The 15574-nt window shown below is 44.1% G+C and overlaps 1 pseudogene; it reads right to left on the minus strand.

The window, feature by feature from the left end:
• The window catches only part of LOC114223607 (heterogeneous nuclear ribonucleoproteins C1/C2 pseudogene), a 56540-nt pseudogene extending 44243 nt beyond the window's left edge, over positions 1-12297 (minus strand).
• Positions 12298-15574: the final 3277 nt, after the last annotated feature.

Here is a 15574-nt window from a genome sequence, read left to right on the forward strand (position 1 = left end):
GTGTGGAAAGTAGGGTGCTTTAGGCTTTTGGTTGCTATAGAAGTAGTGAGGTGTCTTGGTTCTCTTCCTTTGACCTTCCACCCCCTCCCCCAAATCTATTCCGCACTTCTCTCTGCCTTGCTCTGCACCTGGGAAGCTGAGCCCTGCAATGGCATCATCTGGGCTCACTTGCTGGCCAGCTTCCGTAGAGCCTGAGCAACGGGAGACCCTGGCAGGAAGGTGGAAGAGAGGAAGAGAAAGCAGTGACGGTCTTTCTTCCTTGCTCTCTCTCTGCTGTTGCAGTGCATCCCTTCAGGACTCTCGAAGCTCCAAAGACCCTTTGGCTATAAACAACCTTACCTTAATGATGATGGCTAGCATTTATTGAGTGCTTACTATGTTCCAGAGCTTACTCTAACCCAGCACAGTATATAGGTGAACTTGCTGAATCCTCCCAACAACCCCATGAGGTAGGTACTCTATTTACAGATGGATAACTGCGACACAGAAAGGTTAACTAACTTGCTCAAAGTCCATCAGTTACTAGGTGCAGAGCTGGGATTTCAACCCAGGCTGTTTGGCTCAAGAGTCTGTATTCTTAAGCTCTAATAGAAGCCATATATGTAATTTTTTTCTACTAGCCCTATTAAAAAAATGAGAAATGGAACAAGTAAAATTAATTTTAGTAATATATTTTTATAAACCCAATATATCCAAAACATCATTTCAACATGTAATCAAATATTTTAGAAATGAAGATATTTCGCATTCTTTATTTTGGTATGAAGTCTTTTAAAATCTGGTGTGTACTTTATACTTACAACCCATCTCTTTTTCCGACACTGAATGTTCATTGGGAATACTTGATCTGTATTTAGATTTCTTAAAATTCACAGTGGAAAACGTAAGTTAACATACTAAAGTCATTCCAACGTATCCAAAAGTTTTCCAGCAACTGAACTGAATAGCAATTTTTAATTTTTAAATTCTTAATAAGCTTTTTATATTAGAATAATTTTACATTTACAGAAACGTTGCAAAGATGGTACAGAGGTTACCATATATAAATCACACATTTCCCTATTGTTAGTATCTTAGGTTACTGTGGGATATTTGTCACAACTCAGAAGACAACATAGATACAGTGCTATTAACTAACTCCAGTTTTTCTTTGTATTTCACCAGTTTTTCCACAAATGTTCTTATTCTGTTCCAGGGTGCAATCCAGAACACTACACTGTATTAATGCATGTGTCCTTAGTCTCTTTTTGTCCGCAGTAGCTTCTTACACTTTCCTTGTTTCTTGTGACTTTGACAGTTTTGAGGAGTACTGGTTGGGTATTTTGAAGAACGTCCACCAAGTGGGGTTTGGCTGATAGTTTCCTCATGATGAGACTGGGGTGATGGGTTTGGGGGAGGAAAATTACAGAGGTGAAGTACTTTTCCCATCGCATCATATCAATGGCATGTGCTATTGACATGACTCATGACTGGCGATCTTGACTTTGATCATCTGGCTGAGGTCATGTTTGCCAGATTTCTGCACCCTAAGGTACTTTTTTCTCCCTTTCTATCCTCTTTTCCTTGGAAACGAGTCACCGAGCACAGCCTACACTTAAGGATGGAGGGGGAAGGGGATGCGGATTAAGCTCCAAGTATCAGTTTTTAAATTTAAATTTATTAGAATTAAATAAAAACTTAGTTCTTCAGTCATACTAAGCATATTTCAAGTGGCTTGTGGCTACTGTATTGGATAGTGCGGCACTGTCCATTACCACATTTCAGTGTTTGAGGCAAGAGGCAGCTGGTGAGGAGGTGAGGTACTGACAAAGATGCTGATGGGCCTGAGTTGATGGGAAGGAGGGTCAGGGACGAGGAGAGAATTCGTGAAGCGTTAAGAGAAGGCCAAGGACAAAAGATAAGTTAATGAGAAGCATTAAGACAACAAGGGGTAGGGACGCGCGTGCGTGCGTGTGTGTGTGTGTGTGTGTGTGTGTGTGTGTGTGTGTGTGTGTAGAAAGGGGAGAGGGTAGGAATGGAGAGATGTTCCAGAGAATGTACACCTTAACTGTGTGCTTAAACTAAGCCCTGGATTTTGGTTAAAAAGTTTGACCTTACGGGGCGCCTGGGTGGCTCAGTCGTTAAGCGTCTGCCTTTGGCTCAGGTCCTGATCCGGTCCTGGGATCGAGCCCCGAGTCGGGCTCCCTGCTCGGCGGGAAGCCTGCTTCTCCCTCTCCCACTCCCCCTGCTTGTGTTCCTTCTCTCACTGCCTCTCTCTCTGTCAAATAAATAAATAAATAAATAAATAAATAAATAAATAAAATCTTTAAAAAAAAAGTTTGAACTTACAAATCTGGGCTTATGTTTCAACTGTGCCATTTTTTGCTATCTGATGATCTTGGGTGAGCCACAAATCCTCTAAGCTTGTTTGCTCATCTGTAAAATGGGTAGGTCCTAGTACTTACCTCATGGGGACGTTGCAAGGATCAAAGGATATTTGTGTTTCAAAGGGCTTCCTGATCTTTGCCGTAATCTACAAATGGAAAGGCGTGGGATGGTGTTGATGGGACATGAAAATTAGCTGTTCTGTTGGTAAATTGAGGTGTACTGGTTCCTCTTTTGCCCGTCCCAACCCCCAGATCCAGTCTCTCTGCCCCATTCTGTGCCTCGGGAACTTATACACTGCCATCACCCGTCTCTGTGGCCACCTGGCATCCAGCTGGGGTTGGCCAATGTGAAACAGCAGCAGGGAGCTCTGAGAGGCAGGAGAAAAAGCCTTGCTCTTTCTCTGCTTTGGCATCCTGTCTCCAGTAGTGTCGGCACCCCTCCAGGATGACAGCTCCCATGAGGAGACCCCTCCTTCATGGCTCCAGTTCTCACCAAGCTCCAGTAACACTGTTTCCTTCCCTCACTCCTTCAACCCTAGGAGTGGCAACAGCTCCCCATTCTTGCTGATTCCTGAGGGCCTCGCCGTCTTGGTTTGTTGCCCTAACCCTGCCCATACTTTAGTGTGTTGTTCTCTCTTTTGTTTTCATTTAAATCATCTGGTATGAATTCTAGGTCCTGTTTGGCCCCTGACTGTGGTGAAGATGGTAAGGAAGAGACTGCTGAGAGTGACATATAGGGCCAGCTGAAGGAGATGAGAGCACGAGGCGATGGCCTCACTGCAAGGACTGTAGTGACCGAACTGGGGAGGAATCAGGCTCTGAACAAACACAATGTCAGTGAAATCAGAGGCGAAAAGACACATGGGAGTACAGTTGTACAGAAAGGCATGGAAGATGCAGTGGTGTGGCTGAGATGGAGAACAGAGAAGGAGAAGAGTTAAAGGCTACATCGAAATTTCCATGCCAAGTACACCAAGAGAAGTCAGCCAGACCTTGAGAGCCAAAGCAGAAGGTACTACCCATGATGATGAAGACATCAAGAGGCTGTGCTTGGTTTTGAAAAGAGTGCGGATATTGGATTCATACAAGTGTGATCCTGGTTCCACAACTGACTAGCTGTGGATCCTTGGGAAATTTAACTTGCCTCTCTGTGCTTGATTTCTCATGCAGAAAATGAGGTAGAGCTGTAGGATTTAGATAAAACCCATTTTTTTTTTCATTCATTCATAGTCCACAATTAGTTTTTGAGCAACTGTCGTGTGCCAGACTCTATTCTAGGCCCAGCAGTAAGTGAGATAGACAAGGTCCGTCCTCTCATGGAACATTCTAGTGAGAACAGACAATGAACAAGTAAGGCATCTTAAGTCTGGTTCCCTGGAAACAGATTGTGATGGAGACCTGCATACAGAAAACTTATTATGGATGCTCTTAGGGATGACACTGGTAGGCAAGTGAGGGAAGAGAGACTGAGCAACGACTGGTGGGGAGAAGTGGGGGGTACAGAGGCTTCAGCCCACCCCACAGAAGCTCTGGGACCAACATAGCCCTTCAGAGTTGCCCCCAGGCAAGGCAAGTATGTGGGCCTTTATACCCGCACTTTGACAGTCGCAAAATGCAGGCTGCCCCAGGGGAGGGGTGTGATCATTGGACAATTCTTGAGGGGACGCTTAGCTGAGAACACCCAGCAGCCATCATTCCCACGACCTGGAGGAATGAGAACCATAGTCCTGAAGGGAGGATCTGGAGAGCACAACAAAGCATCTGTTACATAAATAAGTAACTGAACAGGATAATTCCAGGTAAGGAGAGGTGCTACGATGACAACAGAACTGGGTGATGTGACAGATGGGGGAATGGGGCACTTTATATTAGATCAGGTGCTCAGAGAAGGCTGTGGCACATCGTAGCTGCTCAACGAGAATTGGTTTCATTGCCCTTCCTTTTCTTTTGTTGGGACTGGTGGACACGTGGGTATCAACCCATCATGAGAAATATGTGGTGCTCCTTCTCTGGATGAGGAGGACCCCTAGATGCCGTGGAGGTTGCAGGAGAGTAAGACAGGGTCTTTGCTCCCGAGGAGCTTGCAATGTAGTCGAGGAAGATAAGGGATATACAAATTTAGCAAGCAATGCCAGGTGGCATAGCACTACTGTCGACAGGTGGTACAAACGAGGATAGAAGTGTCCAGATCCTTTTAGCCTAGGTGGAATTTCACAGGTGGAAAAGAGTCAGAGGTGTAGTTTTGGTCAAGAAGAGAAACTGCAGCAAAAACCAATCTGGGAATGGGCATGGAACATCCGAGTGTTTCACTTGTGGGCTGGGATCGGCAGAAGCCAGGCTGTTGTCCTTGTGCATTGGCCTGTGATGTTTTTCTAAAGCATTATTGGGTTTGTCCAAAGGTAGAAGATCACTAAGACCCATTTCTTAGACACATGAGATCTTGGTGTGTGCTGGCTGTGTGGGAGAGGAATGACAGACTGGGAGCAGGCAGTTCCAGAGGCTTCTTGGTAAGGAGTAAAGTAAGTCTGAGGGTTTGAGGCCAGGCAACTATGAGAAGGGTGGTCCCACTGGTGTAGGTGGGACTTGCAGGCAAGTGGACTATGGGATCAGGTTCCCTGAGAGAGTTTGGGAATGAGAGGTAGTTCAGGAATAGTATCTGTGGAGCTAATGCCTTGAAACCAGGAAGGAGAGTGAGAAGTACACAAGCGAACTTAGAAGAAAAGAATGGAAGGCTAGAAAGCTCTGAGAGGCATATCTCCAGCGCTTAGACAACGGGTCCTGTGCTGCTACAAGACTACTACAGTCTCAGTCCTTGAAAACAGATATCCTAAGGCCTTTTCAGAAGATAAGGATGGTCAGCAAGACCCACAGGCATCCGGAAGAAAGAGAAATGGCAGCAGTTTCAGAGCCTTCACCCTGGTACATTTTCTGTCTCCTTGGTTTGAAAGACTTTGTTGGCAGCAGGGGTCTGTGCATTCCAAGGGTTTGAACTTGAAGGGGATGTCATTTTTGTTAACCTTTAACCAAGAAGGCAGTCAGGGAGGAGATAAATGATCTGCTCAAAGAGGAATAGTGGTTGCATTCAAAGAGGGAATAGGAGATTACTGAGGCGCTACTGTGAATGACCCCACGACCCTTCTCTTCATTGGAGGATTGATGGAGAAAAGGCTCTCCCCACTTTTTCTCCAGGCGTTAAAGGCAAAGTCCCGGGAGTACTAAAGGAAAGGATGACAGGACACCTTGAAAAATTAAGAAGGCTGTGAATCAGCGGAACAAGGAGGCATTTACCCAAGACTTCTAAAGCAACTAAAGAAAATGTATTAACCTTCTAATGAAAATATTGTTATCCAATTCATCGTTGGAAACAGCTCTTTGGGCAACTGCTACATTCACCATTTTAGGAAGTTGCTTAGTGAGATCCAAGCTCTTGGGATTTCATCTGCAATGCCTACCTGTTTTTGGTCAAGACACAGTGACAGATTTAGATGAAAAGGAATAGAATTTTGTCTCACAGTTTTGAAGTGTGCTTCGGACAACAGTTGAAAGTGTTAAGTCAGAAGCTGCTCTAACGTGGTAGACACTAAGACATAGCGGTCCGAGTGGCTGGTTTAGACCCTTCAAAGATTACTAGAGGTGAGGGGGGAGGGGAGTGGAGGCCAGAGGACTGGGGAGAAATGGAATGGCAGATTGGCAAGTCCTTAAAAAGCATAAAACTGAATGAGGTCACTAGTCTAGTTAACAGTACCGTGCCAATGTCAGTTTCCTGGTTTTGCTGTCCTACTACCATCACATTAGATGTCACCATTGGGAGAAGCTGGGTGAAGGGTATGTGGGGCTCTACGTACTATTATTGCAACTTCCCGTGAGTCTATAATTTCAAACAAAATGTATAAAAGAAGTCGTGTGGTGGGGGAGGTGAGAACAATCCTCATGAACTCTAAGAGTATTTATGTGGCTTTTACAGGTTTTAACACTTTCACACACGTTATCTCATTTGCACCTCCCGATGGCACTGTCATGTAGCAAAGGTGTACTATTATCCCTATTTTATGAAGAAACTGAGGCGCAGAGAGAGAAAGTAACTCACCTGTGGTCACAGAGAGCAAATTGCCAAGGCAAGGCTCAAAATCCCATCTTTGAGTTCCAAATGCCACGACTCCGTGAGTCCAAATCCACCTGGCCTTCGTTGGGTCACACAGACACAGAGCCTGAGATGAGGATTTAAGGGCAAGAAGCTTATTTGGGAGGTGACCTGAAGCTCCAGTAGGAGAGCAGGGAAGCACGGTGGGACAGAGTACATGCTGCAGCGTACCGCCTGTGTGGGCAGTTGGGGCTCACTTCTGCTGGCGGGGGGGCTCTGGGGGCTATGTTAGTAACGCATGCCTTGGGGTTATACCCAATCAAGGGGTGAGGAAGCTGGCGTATTTACCTCCCAGTCCATCCTGCATCGAGTGAGGCCAGTGCTCTTGGGGTGCTCATTCCATGGCTCCTCTAGATGGATGACTCCATTCTCAGGCCAAGAGAAAACCTCAGGCAGCGAATTGAAGAGACTGCTTGAAGTTGGACACTGTCAGCATATATACTGGAAAGGTTAATGCCCAGGGGACGAGGGCAGGGTCCTCACCAGCAGTGACTGTCCCTTGATTCTATCTAGCACCCTCACTCTAAGCCTTCTCCCACTCAGACTTTTTCCTCTCATCCTAGAATACTCTCCAGCCACAGGTGCACGCCCCCACACACATCCAGATAGGCTGGTACAAGGCAGGGAGGGCTGCCCTTACCTCGCTTGTTGGGCCCGGGAGTCAGCATCTAGCAAAAAAGGCGTGTGTGCATGTGCGTACATGGAGCCTAGATGTGTGCACCTCTGTGTCTTTTGGCACATCTCCATTGTGATGAGCCACCAACTTCTTCCAAAAGCAGTTTGAGGCAGAGGAGAAGGTATAAAATGCTGGTGTCCAGTGGGTCAGAGGTTAAGTCAAAAGTCAGAGGTTAGTGGGCGTTTTTCATTGTACCAATATAGGCATTTTATTTCGTTCGGTGGATACTACAGAGGAAGCTACTGGGATTCTGGAGAAATGGGCTGGTTACGTGGTTGCGTGGTGCAGGGTGGAGACAGAGTCGGCCAAGGCCTTTCTCACGGTGCTTGCCGCCCCCTAAAGAATTGATTGGCTCATTCCTTGTTCATATGGTATTTCTTCTCCAGGGTCCACGTGGATATACTCTTCATCTCTGTGGGCTAATGTAATCATTATGTGCACACTCTAGAAATTAGTGCCTGAAATAGACATTTCAGACATTTATAACTCTCAGTCACTTTAATCCAGTCGTTTGCCCCAAGTATGTTCCCAATTAGAGCCATTTTGCTCTGTGGTTGATACCATGAAGTGGAACACATGTTCTGATCTTTAAAAAAAAAAATCTTTTAAATAGCAAAGGTATACTGTGTTTCCCTCTATTATAATAACTGAAAAGCAGCTGATGGAATCTTTCTCGACTCTTTACCCAACCATAAAAATTTGACCCTTGAATTAAAATCTTAAAAATATCCAGGAGATGTAATGCCTTGAAATACAGAGCATTTTTTTTTTTTTGTCTCTATAAAACTTCCACAGCTTTAATCCATTATATCTTCACAGGTTTTTTCGTATTTAAAAGCTGCCATAAGGTTGTGATACCAAGTCATGAATAATAAAGTAGTGTTCAGTTTCGGTACATGTAACATCATTTTGTTTCCCAATTTAGTATCAATTCCTTCTAAATCACAGCCAGATTCCTGCATTAATACTATCACATTTTGTAAGCCTACATATGAACAAACCTAAAACCACTTTAACCTAGAAAATGCATTTGGATTTATCCATATTTTGATTCCATGCTTTTTTTTGTGCTCTTCAAACTTTTTTTTTTTTTCCTCACCCGTTTTCTCATCATAAACTGGAAACCACATCTACTGACAGCCTGATGCGCTTCCATTCGGTCTGCCTCCTTTTCAAGGGGCGGGCAATTTAAGAGGGCCTGTCTCTTGATGCTGGGCTCACCCGGAGCCCATTAGAGTGTCCCAGCTCTAAGACCTGAGGTGCAGATCTGCCCACCATTACAAACTGAAATTTCTCTCGAATCTGTGAACAGAGGGGAAGTGGGTGCAAGCACTGCTCAGCAGGCTCAGGCACTGGGAGAGTTACACTGCTCTGCTAGTAGCATAGCGGCATAGACGCTTGGCTCTGGTGGTTTCTCGGTCACTTACTGCCCAATGGGTGCACCTGAGCAACTGAACACACAGCGAATAATGAAAGGGTGAGCAGACGCACTGGGAAATGGCAGAGGCTGCAATATAATTATGAGCAAGTATTAAGCAATACCAGCAGGGCCTGCCATTTAACTTCATTTAATTTTAGAAAGTAACTTGGCATATGATATGACAATTTTGGCTTTGCCAAGAAAGGGCGATTCAAAAGCAACCCGGTCGTCAACCATTGGAATCATTTCGTCAAAGAAAAGCCATTTGAATTGTCAAAAGGTGCCAGAGGTAAAGCGTCTATCAGTGCCCATAAATATAGCAATGCCCTAGGAAATGTGGGTCTTTGTCTCAGTGGGACCCAGGTTCGTGGAGGAAGGGATGAGTGAGACCTACTGTCTTAGGGGAAAGTAGAGACTACACCCCAACCTCCACGTTTTGACTGGGGGTTCTCTACCTGGGAAACTGTAATGAGTTCCTGGTGAGCACAGCATTTTGTCTTAATCCAGAGACAGAGGTCCTCTTAAATTTGCCAGCACTTTGCAAAAGCCTCTTTATTTGGAATTTTTATGAATCACTTTTTTTTTTTTTTTTGAGGTATAGCTCACGGGACAGTGCACAAATATGGAGTGTACAGTTTAATGAATGTTTACCTACGTCTACACCCATGTGACTTCATCAGATCAAGATGTAGAACATTTCCAGAGCCCCACAAGTCTCACTCCTGCCCCGCTTAGCCACTACCCCAGGGTAAGCACTATTCTGACCTCTAGCGCCGTAAAGTGGAATTGCTGGATTATAGGGTATATGCATGTTTCGTTTTAATAGGTACTGCCAAACCTTTTGCAAAAGTATTGAACCAATTTATAATCCTAACCAATTACTTTTTGTTTGCCCAGATTTTCTGTTGTTGGCACTGCAAATGCTCGACAGCTCTTCTCTTGCTGGTGCTTGACCTGGCCCATGACAAGTTTTCATTACCCCCTGGGTTTTTAATGGTGTATAAGCCAGTATGGCTGTCATTTGTCATTTGCTTGTGGTGGCAACCGCAGAATGAGCAATATGGTGACACGCTATGATTTCACAGTTACCGTGGGTGTTACTGTGGATTTCATGGTGAGTTTCCACAAGGCAAAACAAAGTCATCTTGGTAAATCATGACCTGTGTCATTACCTTCTGAGATCCCAAAGCCTAAAATACTTCTTCTGCCTCGCAGGCAAGGAAATGCACTCTTCTCAAAGGGCTTCTAAGAGCTGTTTGGAAAAGAGTGGATATTAAAACCTAGGAGTGTGAGAGGAAGCCAGGGGTTTTGCCAATGGGAGTGTCATCATTCAGGCCCCATTTCCAATCTAAACCAGCTGATGGTGTCTCTTTACATTTTTTCTTTCTTTTTCAAAATTATAATGAGGCTTACTTTTTTTTGGTTTCAGTTTTATTCACTTAGTCTTGGAAAAATGTGTACCTTTAAAGATCTGGGCACAGCTGACAGAGGGTGTATGACACAAATATTCTGTTTGGTATTCATGTCATAGACTATTAGTGCCATTTGTTTAGAATTTGGTTTTATTTTAAACATTACTCAAAAAAAAAAACAAAAGAAAAGAAAGAGCAAAAGCACCAAGTGGCAGTTTATCTGGTCCACTGAAAATGTTGCATTTAATCTAATCCTTTTCCAGGGATTTAGAAACGAAATAAATATATAACTGCCTACCAGAGAACACCTCTACATTTTCTTGCCACCAACCAAGCTAAGAATGCATGCCCAATGACAGGAAGTGTTGTCTGGGGGATTGCTTTATGAACAGCCAGCGAAAGGAGGATATAAAAAGGGGAAAGTAAATGAAGCAAGATTGACCAAATACAGATTAATTGTTGAAGCTAAGTGATGGGTGCAGGGGGTTCATCCTACTATTTTCTCTACATTTTGGGCTTTGTTTCTCACAATCAAGAATTTAAAAATCATATCAACAATAACAAAAGCATTCAAGTTAATAATTAATGGGTATAGAACTTTAGAAAGAGCAGAATTTTAAAAATAATTTGTGGAAATAGGAATGTGGACTGGGATTGTAGTTATCTTTAAAAATAATCCTTCTTATCTTTTAGAGATACGCCTGGAAATATTTATGGATGAAATGACATGATAGTTGGTTTTTACTTAGGAAATGGGTGAGATTGGCCATGGGTAAATGGTTGTTGCTGGATGACAGAGCTCCGGGGGTTCATATACTGCTCGAGCTATCTTTGTGTACATTCAGAAATAACGTAAAAAGTAATTTATGCATACACATTCAAGGAAACCAGATTAGTACCAGGTGATTGCAGATTTGTTTGTCTCTTCATACTCAGGTTATGAAAAGCTTACAGTATAATGTTTTTATGAAACCAGCTATTGTACGAAGCACCTCTGAAATTATTTTTTCGTTTGGGGAATGCATTAAAACCAATAAAGATTCAAAGTGCAAGTCCAAACAAAAAGGTAATCATGGGGCTCAGATAAACGTCACCCAGTGGACCGACAAATTCCCATGGTTCCAAGGTTACCAGTGCAAAGGTGCCTGTGAGTAGGGCTGTAGGGCTTCTGCGCCTCTGTGGCATGTCCATCGTATCACCAGTCAGTGGGCTGGATAGGGCAGGGGTGGGACACAGCTTCCCCAGCCCTGCCTTTTCCAAACATTTACAGACCATCTTACAAGGACTAAAGTTTTTCTGAGGCAGTGTCAGAACGTATGGTGTGACACGTGCACCGCGTGGAAACCACAGGGCTGAACACTGCAGTATGTGCTGTGGTTAGGGACACTGACTCAAAAGCCAGAGCCAGGACCTCCAGGTTTAAATCTGGAGCTGTGTGACCTTGGGCAAGTTATTCAACCTCTCTGTGCGCCAGCTTCCTCATCTTTAAAACAGGAGTGATGATAATAATACTCCGTCTCATGGGATTATTGTGAGGTATAACCAAGGTCAAGCCTGTAGAACAGTGCCTGTTATAGGCACTATTATCATTATTGGTCAGTGGGTCTGTCCTAAAACATCCTGTTTACGGAGCAGCAGGCAAATGTGCAGATGATAAATAATCACGCTTCCCATTCTCTTCTACCCGCAGACCCCCTAACCAGAGAGGAAGGGATGTTCACTGCAAAGAACCCTTGAGAGTATATTCTGAAGGGATCCTGTTGCAAGTACAAAGGTTAGTATTTTAGCTTAAAAATCCCACAGATTTTTGCATCCTGCACCATAATCTAGCTATGTTTGTTCTGTTATAGAAATAATGCGACTCACCCTATAATTTTTTTTTTTTTTTGCATAGAATTGAGGGTCAGGAGAGATGCTTCGTGTTCATCCCACGGTGTTCCTGATCCTCTGGATATGCCTCTCAGTTCAAGAAGCTGCTACGCATAGAGCCATTTGCTTTAGTGAAATTCCCAGGTCTTCCTCCCCGGCAATCTGGTGTACTTCTCCTTCATAGCACCTTCTGTTCTCCAGGGAGCACTGCCTAGCTTTACCTCATGGGTATGGGTAGGATATGGTCATATATGGGTAGGATATGGTCAGGATATCAGGTCACGTCTCCTGTCCTCATTTGCATTGGCTCCTCTGTGACTGTTGACTCAGTTCTTTTTGAAACTCACTCAGTTGGTTTCTGGGACATCACCTGGCTTCGGGATCTCTTCCCGCAGCTCTGGCCTCTTCTGCATCTCTTTTGCAGGATCGTCTTTTTTTTTTTTTTTTTCCATTCAGCTTCTAAGTGTCATGCTCCCCAGGATTTTGACATCAGTTCTAGGTTCTCGTTCTATATGTCCTCTCAGGGTGACCTCACTAATACCCAACCCTCAGTTTCCACCTATAGAGAACATTCTGGTCTTTGCCTGCTCATTAGCTCTTTCCCTAACTGCTAGTACCAGAACTTCTCTTTCCTGGAGGAGCACACTTGTGGGTTTTATGGAGCTGACCCTGTCCCACGCATTGCCACAGGCTTGGGTTCATGACCCAGGCATGGTCGATCAGAATGTTCCAACTCCAAGTTACAGGGCTTGGTTCAAGAATGGACATGTGATCCCCGATGAATCAATCATAGTCTTTACAGAGACTTTTCTGCTGGAGCTATCAGAAAACAAAAACCAAAACAAATCTCTGCTGAGTTGTTGAATGACTAGATGTTAAATGGGGACTTTGGCGTTGCCAGAGGCCATCCTGCCCAAAAGAGTCCAAGAAATTAATTAAAAGAGAGACAGAAATCCAGTACTGTCATTTAAAACCCTGTATCTAGCTATGCCTAAAGCTGAAGAAACAACCCCAGGGCTGTTTGGTGTCTTCAGCCATGGATTCCCTTTTTCTCCTTGCACTAGTTTGTATTGGTTTCCTTGTCACTTGCATCCACCCATATGCTGATGACTCCCAAATCCACACCCATGGCCAAGGCTTCTCTCCTGAGCAACAGACTCATAGAAATAACTTGCAATTAAACAACCCCCATACAGACGTCCCGTAAGGATATCTCAAGCACAGCAGGTTATTGGCTAAATATAATCACATTATAAATTTATATTTACTTGTTAGTGTTTTAGAATTTTCCACCAGAATGTAAAATCTGGGAGGACAGGAACTTTGCTTGTTTATTCATTGTTGTATCTTCAGCACCTAGAGGAACACAGATAGTAGATGTTCAATAAATATTTGTTAAATGAATGAAACAAAGGCATTTTCCTTGACTCCTTTCATGATATCAAATAACATGTTCAATCAGCCACTAAGTCTTAGAGTTTTGACTCATGAGCGTCTCAGATCTCATATCTGATCCCCTCACAGTACCCCACTGCTTACTTCAAGCCCAAGTTGCTTCTTGCCGGGACCAGGACAGAAGTCTCCTAACTCTTGTACTGCTTCCAGCTACCCCCCTACAGAATTAATTACCAGGCTTTTTCTAAGTTGGAAACCAGTTTCTATTACACCTTTGCTTAAAATATAACAGTGATTTCTGGCTCAAATACTGGCTCCCGCCTCCCTCTCGAGGCTCATCTCCTGGCTCTCTTGGCATTCAGCTATTGCCCAACGACGAGGGACTCACTTGGGGTCTCTCAGATTCACCAGCATGTTTCTTGCTTCTGCATCTTTGCACATGCTTTGGTGTCCTCCCACGCTTCTCCTTTCACCTCCCTGATTACCTGGCAGAACTCACGTCCTGTCCTGCAGAAAGCCTTCTCCGGTCTCTCTCGCCGTTCTGATCGGAAGTCCCTGCTATGTTCACAACGCTCCCTGCGCACCCCTTTGTGTACTAAGGCAGTTATGACACAGAATATTTTGGTGCTGCTTAGTATCTATATTTTACTTTCCTCTTGGCCGATAGCTAGACTACATTTCCCAGGCTCCTGTGCAGTTAGGAGTGACCGTGTGACTAAGTCTTAACCAATGGAATGTGGGCAGAAGTGATGTGCCTCACTTCTAGGCCTAGCCCGTTAAAACCTCTCACATACGGTCCTCCCTCTTTTTCCCCTCAGTTGAGTAGAGAGAACTTAGGGTGTATGGGGGGGAGGAGCCACAACATGTGTAGAGCCACTGTACAGCTCTGCAACTTGGGTCACCCAGGGGTCAAAACTGGGAAATAAGAGGGGGGAAAAAAAAAAAAACCACCCAGGAAATATGCCACCATACTGACTTCTTTGACTTGCCTCCCCCATCTGTCTGCTATTACTTGCTTTGCAGAATCTTCTGTCAGTAGTTGCTGCTGTTGTTGCTGTATCCTGTCTGGAGTTCTCAGATGTAATCAGTGGGGGCTGATCCATCTTGGCTAGCACCCCCTCTATCACCTTGTTTTTGTATTCTATTCCTGAATACCTGGCTCATAGTGGGACTTTAACACTGGTTTGCTAGGTGGACTAATTAATTATCCATAAAATTAACTATGGCCTCCCCTTTACCAGAACAGTATTTCTTGTTCTTAGCTTTACAATTTATGTAAGTGTGAAAATGTTTGAAACGGTTCCTGGGAGAACTGCTGATGTGATTAAGGATAGCAAATGGATGCTCCAAAGAGAGGTTACACCATGTGCTATTACGTAACTTTCCAGGTGGGAAAAGAATGAGTGGGGATAATTTTGCATACAAACGTTCAGATTACCAAGGGACGGAATTTTGCAGATCGCTTTTTTAAAAACCGAATACGGCTTGTTTCTTACATCTTCTGTATCTGTATTAAGCTGAGGGTAAGAAATCCATATTCATATGTGTGCACTGAGAATTTAATTTGTAAATTTTTGATTCCCCAAGCAATAACATTTACAACTCTTCATTCTTATTGATTATAAACAAATATATCCCTCAGTTAACACATACTTGTTAAGACCTCCTACATGCAATGTTCAACAAGGGTGCAAAGTGTAAGAATTAGCTCCTGTTTAAAAGAATAGTGATAGAGTTCACTGACGAGAACTTGACAGTTTACAAAGCACTTCTACTCTTCTTGCCTAAGTTCTCCTCACAGTGTCCCAGTGAGGTGGGTCTCAGTCCTGTTTGACAGTCTACAGAGGCTCAGAAAGTTTGAGGACTCTGTCCCTGATCACATCATAATGGCAGAATTGAGTCTTTCACCCCAGTCTTCTGGTCCAATATCTGTTCCTTTGTCATTATACCTCAGTCCAGCTGGGGCATGAACTATCCCATCCACAAACAGTTACCCAGGGGTTCAAGGCAGATTATGCCAAATGCCAACTGAATGATCAAATGCAGCAGGGAACACACTTTCCTACCTCCCCTTACTAACTGTTGTTAGGGAAGACAACATTCTAGAAAGGGCACCGTTGGCCTGACCGGCTCACTCAGCCCTAAACTCATGGTTTCGTGTTCTTACCGATACTGATGAGGTTATGTTAGTCAGGATGTAATAAAGGCAGAGCATGGAAAAGGCTGAGAGAATGCCTGGGCCCAAAGTGTGAGGCGGAGCCATCTTTAAGTAAAATTCTGCCTATCGCAAACTAC

This window comes from Eumetopias jubatus, unplaced genomic scaffold, assembly GCF_037043125.1.
Source record: "Eumetopias jubatus isolate StellerSeaLion01/CBP00866 unplaced genomic scaffold, mEumJub1_p1.0 scaffold_11, whole genome shotgun sequence".
In the NCBI taxonomy this organism is placed as follows: Eukaryota; Metazoa; Chordata; class Mammalia; order Carnivora; family Otariidae; genus Eumetopias; species Eumetopias jubatus.